Source organism: Hibiscus syriacus, unplaced genomic scaffold (assembly GCF_006381635.1).
Source record: "Hibiscus syriacus cultivar Baekdansim isolate YM2019G1 unplaced genomic scaffold, ASM638163v2 tig00110783_pilon, whole genome shotgun sequence".
NCBI lineage: Eukaryota > Viridiplantae > Streptophyta > Magnoliopsida > Malvales > Malvaceae > Hibiscus > Hibiscus syriacus.
In genome coordinates this window covers 1,516,753-1,528,132 of record NW_024062861.1, presented here as the reverse complement: position 1 = coordinate 1,528,132, position 11,380 = coordinate 1,516,753, and the positions used below count along the sequence as shown (strand labels likewise).

Sequence of the window (11,380 nt, the reverse complement as noted above, 5' to 3'; positions counted from 1 at the left end):
AAGGACCGCGTAGACCCTCGACTCTTGGCATGCCAACTATACCCATAGCTCTCATGACACATAACATGGGCATTATCATTTATTTCATTTCATATTCACACATTCATATTACTTATCTCTTATCGCATGTCTGATCTCTTATAATCATGTAATCACATAGCTCATGTCATTTCTTGTGAAATCACACATATTATGTAATATATATAACTCCTATACTTTCTCATATATTCACATAGGTAGTATCATAGGACTTATATCTTTTCATATGGTTTATGTTATATTCTCTTATATTCACATACATGTAATACATATCAAACATGTTTACATAAATCATTTCTATATAATTCACATGTACTTATATTCTTTTTCATATACTCACATAGTCATATAATATAATATTTCATATGACCTCATATATCACATCGCTTATATACATATCAAAATATTCATAGATACATATCACTTAATATTCCTATTTACATAATTTATGGTCATATAGTTCCTATCACAAGTCACTTATCTTATCTCTTCTTCTCATATGTTCATATTTATCATACAACACATAAGTTTTATTACATATTTATATCACATTCATATATCACTAATTCATAATATAATTTACATCGCATCATCTATCTTATTCTTTATTTCTTAGTATGCACTTATATTACATAACCTATATTATACTGATAAATATATATATTACTTCTATTATTTCTTTTATATACAAATTAATCAATTTACTTAATTCAATTTCATATAACTCCTATAATTGTCTCATATCACTCTATATTCAAGTTTCCTAATTGATACATTATTCTCATTTTATTCTATAAATCAATCTTATTTAGTTTCTTTCGTTTCTCGTGGATTCACTTTCATCATATTCTTTTATTTTTACATATTTTATTTCATAATCCTATACTCCCTTTATCATATGATTTATGTAGGTTCTCTTATAACTCTTCATAAACATATATTTTTCATTCTATATATTACGTAGATCTTATCATATAACTTATTCTTTATACTTACATAAATCATAACACATACAAGAACATATCAGCTCATATAATCAATCATACATACATTTCATGTCATTCGCCTACTTATAATCAACACTTCATGCATAATAAAACAACTATCAGAAATAGACTTATCACAAGTCCAATTTCCTTATAATCCTATAAAATAAGATGCACTCACATGGGCCTCACTAAGTTAATACTGCTCTCTCATATTTCCCTTGATCGATCTTATTTTCCAAATGTTCTAGAACTGATTTATGCTCGGTATCTACACAAATATACAATTTAAGGCAGTCTATCAAAATCTAACCTTATAACTTGATACTAATAGCTTAAACGACTTTAAGAAATCAACATTTCCATTTTCCTTTAGGGGGTATCGATACCCTACTGGGGGTATCGATACCCTCATGACATTCTGGAATTCTGCCCGTTTGAGAGGGTATCAGTACCACTTTGAATGGGTACCGATTCCCCCTAGCCCAGAAATCATTTTTGAGCTCGAAAATCCTCTTGATTCAATTCAAACGCTTTATCTTTTATCCCCTTTCATATTCCTAACTTACATATACATACTTAAACTCATTAATATTCATTTATCTCATCTTTAACCTCAAATTTCCATCTTTCTTATGGAAATCAATAATCATACCAAAGTTTCCATGTTATCTAAACTTAATTATAACACTTCTAACTTCTTATTCTTATAGATGACAAGTCAAATTCATCCTCCAAATTCGTTTAAACCTTCTTATTCAAAATTTCACTTAAAACCCCATATTCTTTAATCTCTTCTAACATCTTCATCTTTGAGTTTTTACTTATCTTTAGACTTCCTTAAGCTTTCTTACTTTCCAAAGAATCAAAACCAACTTAGAATTCAAATAATAATCAACTAATAAAAATTCTCACCTTAGCTCTTGGCTTCCATGCGTGAAGAAGAAAAGAGAACTCTGGAAAATCATTTCCCTCATTTCCCACGTTTTATATCCCTTAAAAGAGAAATAAAAATCTTCTTTTAGAAAAGACCATATTACCCTTATTACTTTCAAACTTTACTATTAAATCCAACCTTAAAATTCTCCAATTAAAATTATGAACTTTTTAACTTATTTCGAAATTGAACACAATACTTTCAAAATTCACCTTTAAGTCATTAGCCCGATATTGAGGATGTTACAACCATCGTGTTTGTTGTCGAAGGATGAACAAAAAACCTCAAACCTTTTATCATGAATCGTCGTCGTTCGTCGTTAAATTCAATTGGAAGTATCGTCGGTTTTAACTCGATTTCAGTTTGTTTTTCGTCGATTCACGTCGATCCGGCCATCCATTTTTGACACCTCCCGCACCATCGTGTTCCTTACATCGTTCCGAGTCCACCGGTGTCTTCCGTTTCTCCGTCGTCGCTGGCGAGTGGAGGGGTGAGAATGTCAAAGTTTTTGATGTTTCGAAATCGAGCTCTCCGCCGTTCAAAATTGTAAACTGAGCTTGGTAAGTGTCTCAAAATGCCATAAAATAATTTTTAGGAATTTTTTAAGGGATTTTCCAACACCGTATATGTGTTCACGCATCGCACGCACCGCCACTGTGCACAGGGGGTGTTAATTTTGTAATTAATTTATGTTATGGTGACTTTTGTGTAAAATACAGGTGTTAGTTTTGTAAATATTTTTAGAATGTGACTAATTTTGTAATTAATTTATGTTAGGGTGATATTTATGTAAAACGGTCGACTGTTGACCATTGACCTGCGTTGACTGTTGACCGGTGTTGACCACTGTTGACCAGAACATTGATCGGCGTTGACCGGGCGTTAAAGGACCTTTGAATTTGACTGGGTACACTTATCCCGATGTTTTTCGACGTCCTGAGTTCGATTCCAAAGTCCGTTTTTCAAAATTCAGACCCAAAAGCCTCGAAATTGCCAGTCAAACCCTTTGACTTTGACTTTGACTGGAAAGTTAAAAAAATTTATAAGTCATAATTTATGTTTTTGACATCCTTAATCTATTTTTGGGGTCTGTTTCACCAAATTCGAACCCGGTAAGTTGGTTTTCACTGATTAATCACCCTATTTGATCCGTTTTTCAGAATTAAGCCCCGTTTTTTATGAAATGTTTATTGTTATGTATTTGAGGAATTATTGAAAGTTAAATTAAAGATTGAGGGCGTTCGAATGGAATTTTTATGTTCGATTAGTATGGCACGGAAATCGAGGTAATACTTTACTACTTATTTATGCTTTATGGAACATATGGGTATTGGTAAATGCATGAATGAACATGTTTGGTCATAGTTGGATTTTTAATTAATTCATACACTCGATATGAATGCGGTAGAAATTCGGTAACTGAATACGACTTGGGTGATTAATATAAGGAACTGATTGATTGTTATAATTACATTATGAGTTATGTGATTAGTGATAAAGGAATTTGTATGGATATGTAACATATAATTTATGTCATCAAAGGTTAAATGTTAAAGGTACTTGGATGAGAAATTTATGAGAATACTCTGGTAGGGTAAAATTATGAAAATACCCTTATATTGCAACATGACAAGAATGGCCCTGGAAGTTGGTTAATAAATCTGGAAAGATATATTGACCTGATGAAACTACTGATGTGTATGAAAAATACTAGTTTTGCTTAGGAAATCTGGATAACCTATTTCTAAACCCAAGATGGCTTGTACAATATATTAGAAGTTTGATAAGGAATATTTTAAAGTTTAAAGATTATTCGAAAAAGAGATAAACCCTAGAATCTCTGAATTATAATCATCTTTGTTAGGAGTTTTAATACCAAAATTATATGGTTAAGAAATTACAAAATTACCCTTGAGAGGGAAAAGTAACCCGAATTGACCCTGTATGAAAAAGTACTCAAGAAGTCATGCCTAAATCGATGAATTACTAGTTTATTGTTAAGTTACACGTTTATACAAAAAAATTCTGATAATCTGTAAATCTCCGAGTGATGAGTAAATACATGAAGAATAATTTATCGATGGTGCTCTTTTGACAGAATTATTTGAAATGACTGAAATAAAAGATAAGTTTGAATCCGATAATAAGACCGGAAAGAAGGAAAATATTGAAATACCCTAGATCTATAAAATGACCAAAATACCCTTGTAATAGAAATGACTCAAGAATATCACCAAGCTAAGGAATGATTGAATATCCTCGAGCTCTGAAAAGAATGGAATGAAACTGAGCACCAGAATAACCAAAATACCTTTATGACCTAAACTAAGTGGAGGTGTCGGATTAATTAAGGAATCTAAATAAAAATGGATGTGGTACTGCTCTTAAAAGTTATGAATCACATATTAAGCCGAGCAACCAATGATAGTGTTATATCAGTACCTGAACGACATAGATGTCACTTGAATGCGTATTCGTATTCTCATGTTTGGTCCGATGATAATTTTGGAAGTATTCAGCTCAACTCAACTCTAGATCGCATTCAGTACTAAGAATTTAATATTTGTTAGACAAATCAACCACGAAGATCAAATTGAATTGAACGAAAGTACAGTATGTATCCGAAATTCAAAAACATATGGATTACCGTGGACTTGACTGTAAAATGAATTAAGTAATCTCAAGGACTATGGAATAAGTAAGTGATTGGATGAGTCTGGAAACGTTAATGAACATACATGATGTAATGTTCTTATGGATCACGAATTACAAATCAAGCACGTCAGCATTTCATGATATAGTGGAAGCGTGAACATGAAATAAAGACATTGGAAGATTTATTCAGCGATGATTCCGAAGATAATATATGGACTAAAATTTGTGGTATTAAAGTGTAAATACCTTGTAAGGACAATGAATTGACCAGTCGACAAACATTAATTCTGGGAGATATTAATCTGAAGTTGTTTGATAATGAAATCAATTAACTTAGACTGTAAATGTTCTGAACTTTCATATCTTCTTTATCAGATCAAGTCACATTCTGAATAACTGATGATTCCGTAAGTTGTTGAACTCTTCTAATAGTGATTCTAAATTCCGACATTCTATCGGTATACAAAAGATCCGTATTTCTCTGCCTGCTAAGATTATCCAGTACCTCTGAATAATACCTGTAAACTCTGGTGTGTTCCCTAATCACATGAATATTTTATCTAATTTTTGTTATGATACCTGGCATGGATTCTGATCTGATACTTGACCTGAACTATGTTTTGATTTGTGATATATTTGTTTATGGACGGAACATGTTTTATTGGGGGTATAGTTGGAGGAAGAATACTTGCAGGTTCCTCGGCTTTGTGCTGAGAGCCTTACTGTTCGTGACGGGGTTGAATACTTGTAGGTTCCTTGGCTTTGTGATCAGGGCCTTACTGTTCGTGACGAGTTTGTATGGTTATGGAGAACCTACACATTTTGTTCGTGACGGATGTGGAAATTACTATGGTTTTTGAATTTTAAAAAAATTTGTTTTAAAAAGATCTGTATCTTTTCACTGGTTTTGAGGGAACACACTAGACAACCTATTATGATCTCCTGAACCTAGACATCTGAAATATTTCCCTGAACTAAACTCTTACTATATGTTACTACCTGAAATATCCGTAGGATCTCTGCTCAGCATAAAAATCTGTAGATGTCTGAACCAATAAGGAAAAATATGTTTATTTGTATCTACACGTTCTTCAGCATCATCTGGTAGTTCTGTATTACTGAACTTTCCGAAGCTCACTCTATTACTCACAATTGCAGGTTAAAAGAATTGTACAGTGCAGCTATTGACATCAATAAAGGAGTTTTTCCGGTGCTACTTGCAGAGTATGGTACATGTGATTAGGGGGCCTTTAATTGTATTTGTTTTATATACGAGTCTGAAAATCTATTTTATTTCTGTATACTGATAAATGATTTTATAAGTTACATGTTTTAAATAAAAGTTTTAAATTTTTCGTTATTTTTACAGTGGGTCACTCCAGTGGCCCTAATGTGACACTCCAAATCGGATCGGGTTACCCGCATCGGTCTGAGGGGGTTACATTTAATGGTATCAGAGCTTAGGTTTGAGTAAAAAAATTTCCAAATAAACTGGTCGGTCGAATTTCAAAACTATGTCTGATCAGTACATGCCCCTAAACTACAATCGTACCTCTATGAGCTGGAACTCTAAGGTTGAGTCTCTATCTGTAATGAGCAAACCTAAGTTTTCATTCGTTAGGACTTTATCATTTTATAAAGGAATATCAGTAACGACTGTCTAAATTCTGTAAAGTACCACACGAGCCATGTAAGAGTTACTCATCTGAGAAATTCTGACTCGACTCCGGAAATGAAATTAGGATATGCTCTGCTCTATGAGCCTATTCTCATGACCAAGACTGAATTGATTATTCAAGGAAATTTTCGTTCGGATTCTTTTATTGAAATGGGGGAGAGTTCTTATAAGATTGTATACTCAACTGGTTAAGGATTAGTGGAGGATTTGTATTTCTATAAGAGCTACATGAAATATATGAAAGAACTGATGAAAGTCCCATTTCTGTAATTATATGACATGAATGAATTTCGAGGACGAAATTCTTTTAAGGAGAGGAGAATTGTAACACCCTAATTTAGGGGCTAAATTTTAGAAATTATAAAGTGGTTAATTTAATTGGTATTTTGGAAGAAATTGATGATTAAATTGTAAAATTTCAAAGTTGACAGACCGTTTTATAAAGTGTAGGAAATTCAATGGCTAAACTCAGAGTTTAACCATTTTTCTTTAGGAGAAAATATAAACTCCTTCCCCGTGTGCAGTTTCCAATTTCCCTTCTCCTTCTCCTTCAACCCTCATTTCAACTCCGATCTACTTATCGTCCGACCTCCGATCGACGAACCGAAACCACCATCATGTTCATTGTCGACCGATGAACAAAAACCCTCAAACCTTTCATCGTGAATCGTCGTCGTTCGTCGTTAAATTCAGTTGGAACTATCATCGATTTTAACTCGATTTCAGTTGGTTTTTCGTCGATTCACGTCGATCCGGCTATCCGTTTTCGACACCTCCCGCATCATTGTGTTCCTTACATCGTTTCGAGTCCACCGGTGCCCTCCGTTTTTCCGTCGTCGCCGGTGAGTGGAAGGGTGAGAAAGTCAACGTTTTCGATGTTTCGGAATCGAGCTCTTCGCCGTTCAAAATTGTAAACCGAGCTTGGTAAGTGTCTCAAAATGCTTTTAGTTTATCAGATCCTGTGTTTTCCTCCCTTGTTTTTGTTAAGAATCCTTTGAGATCGTTAAAGAACAATTATTTGTTAGGTTCATTCTGTTTCTAGATCACTTGTCCCTTTGCCTTATATATTTTTTCAATTACATATGTAGATTTTCTTCATCAAGGACATTCTGTTCTTTGTAGTTTACTAATGGTTGGGCTCCAAGATTTCCATTTGTAGATATGTATTGCAAAATTTGTGTAAAATTTACTACTTTCCTGTAATCAGAAGAGAGAATTTGATATTTTTTGTTCCTGCAGAAATTTAAGCCGCCTCCGATGTGCCTTTGTTGAGGTAAATGATATCCGTTTTGCAATGGATGAGTTACCAGAACATGTGGTTTGGGAAATTTTAGGCAGGATTAGGAAAACTGAGGACAGGAACTCTGTTTCATTAGCGTGTAAAAGTCTTTATGAAATGGATAACGAACAGAGAATTTCTCTTCGAGTTGGTTGTGGATTAGATCCTGCAAATGAAGCTTTGGCTTCCCTTTGCATTAGGTTTTCCAACTTAACAAAAGTCGAAATCACTTACTCTGGTTGGATGTCCAAACTCGGCAAACAAATGGATGACCAAGGGCTCTCAGTTCTTGCTGGCTACTGCCCTTTACTAAGTGATTTCACGTTAAGCTATTGCACGTTTGTCACTGATATCGGCCTCCGTTACTTGGCTTCTTGCTCGAAGCTTTCAGCTTTGAAGCTGAACTTTAACCCAAGAATTACCGGCTGTGGCATACTATCCCTTGTTGAAGGTTGCAGAAGCCTTGCCATTCTCCATCTTATTCACTGCCTGAACGTGAATAGTGTTGAGTGGTTAGAATATCTTGGCAAGCTTGAAACTCTTGAAGATCTTTCTATTAAAAATTTTAGAGTAATTGGGGAAGGTGATTTGATAAAGCTAGGACCGAGTTGAAAAAAGATAGAACGGTTGGAAATTGAGGTGGATTCTAATTACCGCTACCTGCAAGTTTACGACCGGTTGGCTGTAGAACGATGGCAAAGACGGTGGATTCCATGTGAAAATATGTAGGAGCTTAGGTTGGTCAATTGCATCATCAGCCCTGGAAGAGGGCTGGCTTGCGTATTAGGGAAGTTCCGAAACTTGGAGAAAATTCACTTGGACATGTGCATTGGAGCAAGAGACTCAGACACTGTAAGCTTAGCACAAAAGTCTAGTAATCTTCTGTCAATATCTCTCCCTGTTCCTTCTGATTTCTCACAGCCTTTATTGATGAACAATCCATTAACATTAACTGATGAGAGTCTAAAAGCCACTGCTCAGAACTGTTTGATGCTTGAAATGTTGAGGATATCTTTCTCTGATGGATAGTTTGCTCAATTTTGATCGTTTACTTTAAATGGAATTCTTAGTGTGATTCAAAATTGCCCTGTCCGGGAACTTGCTCTTGACCATGTCAATTCCTTTACTGATATTGGGATGAAAGCTTTATGCTCAGCTCAGCATTTAGAAACCCTGGAGCTTGAGAGATGCCAAGAAATAAGCGATGAGGGGTTGCAGCTAGTAAGTCAGTTTCCCTGTCTCCGTGTTTTGCAGCTGAGAAAATGTTTGGGGATTACAGATGATGGATTCAGAACTCTTTTTGTTTCATACAAATCGGATTTCTTGGCTGTTGACGATAGTTCTCAAATTTCTGAAAGAGCAATCTACGGTGCTGCTAGATCGATATCATTTGGGCAAGATTTGTCATGGATGTATTGAACGTGGTAAGTATAATTATGAGGTTTCTTTTGTTTGTGCCTTCTGGTTTTAGATTTCATTGAACATTTCTAGACGTTGCATCTAATTCATGTATTATCTTTACATGTAACAGTTGATAATAACAATGTATATAATTTCTATATGCTATATTGTAGTATTGATTGTTGAAAATGATATCTTTTGGTAAGAAAAATGAGAAGAATATTGAGCCTGGCATCTTGGCATTGTTGAGCCGTCAAGTATTTCACATGTTCTTTCCAAGTTCTTCTGTCGGTTCAGTTGACTAAAGGAAATGAGGGTTGAATTCAGGGATTTAAAGTAAGGCTAAAGGCTCAACATTTTTAGGACAAAAGACCCCATATTTTTCATTTGTTGATTAATGATTACTATCTACGGGAAGGGTCTTTTTGCTAAAATAAAATGTTGGGAGATAAAATACCTTAAAAAAACAAGAAGTGAAGAGTGACTATTTAATCTACATATTTTTTGTCATTATTCCATAAATCTAATCCTTGTGGCTTCACGAAAAGCTCTACAGGTCAAACTACGATGCTGGAAATTCGTTAAAGAACTTTTAGTAACTTTGTCAAAATTTCGGACAACAAATAATGAGGTAAATCACTCAAGTTTTTTACTAGGGACGAGAAGAAATTTGCGGGGTTTATTTTGAAATTTTTAATTGTTTGGAATTTTAACAAAACAACCTTCTATAGTCGGGATATCATTTTTATACTTTATCTTAAATATATTTGATAGATTTAATAATTTATAAATGAAATATATATGTTAATTTAATTAATATCATGATAGTAATTTAAAACTTGTAAATTCAAACACATTTAAATGTATAATATATTTTACCTTATTAGTAAAAAAATTATAAAATGTTAGAAGAATCGTCTAATAATAATGTACTCTTAGAACGTTTTGACATCGGACCCATGGAGACTGGTTGGATGTCACTTGTGCTTCTCTCTTTCTTACTCTTCCATCATTACATCATTTGGAAAAATAAATAAATGCCCGCACTTTATATAAACAATGGTTAAATATTTAAAAGAAAAAATAAAATTAAAATAGTATAATTATATATACAATTTTTGTATAAGATAATGACAATGATATATTATTATAAAATAAGGTAATATCTAGTTACACAATGTAAAACTAAATTATTTTACATTAATTTATGATTGTTTAATGAATAAAAATAGATGACTGGAATTAACAGTAAGAAATAAAAAAATATTCATTGGAAAAAATAATGAGATAATATCAATTGTCTATTTCCACACGTCTAATGATCATAAATCATATAAAACTATATATTTTTTTACATTATGTTAGTGGATTTTAATCCTTATAAAACTATAGAATTAATTAATGAGGTGTAGTCATTTGATTCACAAATAATATATTTATTGTTATCTTAAATATTACCCAAATATCAAATAATTATTTTTTAAAAACAATTATTATCTCTAATTAGGGAAAAAGGAACTTTACTCTTAATAGGTAATGTACCCACAACCCATGGAAAAGGGGATTTATCAACTGAGAATTTTTAATCATTTACTTTAAGAATTGTTGACACAAATAACTAATCATAAATGTGGTTTTCTTCTTTTTTTTATATAAAAAAAAACTTGCATGTGAAATATGAGTATTATATTGCAGAGAAGTTGCATTATCTATAACCTTCTGTCAGCACAAAGGGAAAGTTATGGCTATTTTATAAGGGGCCATTGGCAGCAGGCAAGGCAGGGTGAGTATGTTCCCGAAAACCTAACAAAATAAATAAATGAAAATAAATAGAAAAGCTTGGTTCTACACACTACAGGTAGAACCGAATGTGTTGGAGTGAGTAGTACATAGTATTCTTCCAGGGTTTTGTATATGTTCCCATTGCCTTTGAAAATGACAACACAAACATATCTCATTTACATCTTCAAATGAAGATCATATAGTAAAAATTACTATTTTAGAAACGATTTTAACTTGGTATTTATAATTAAAAGTCGACGTCATTCCTTAAAATTAATATAGTTCTCTTAATTTTGTACCCATAAAAAGAAAATGAAATTCGAGAAGATTAAGAAACTATGAGAGCAGAACGAGTACATTTAACTCTATCATGTATCACAATTAGAGGAGGGAGAGATTCAGGGTTTAATGGTAATTAGGGCTTCAAAGTTCACATGATAATGTTTCATGTCGACAAAGAAAGATACAATTATTGTGTGCATTGATAGAGGAATTGTAGAGTTAATTTTATGGTACTAAAAGTAATATTAAATATAAAACAAGACAAAGGAGAATAGAGAAATGAAAGATGAAGAAAGCAACATGTTGGCTATGACCCAATGGCTCCCCTGATGTGGAAACTC

The 11,380-nt window shown here is 33.0% G+C and overlaps 1 pseudogene; it reads left to right on the top strand.

Annotated features, from left to right (window-relative positions):
• Window positions 1-7,471: 7,471 nt before the first annotated feature.
• LOC120140238 lies at window positions 7,472-9,026 on the top strand (annotated as a pseudogene).
• The last annotated feature ends 2,354 nt before the right edge of the window (window positions 9,027-11,380 follow it).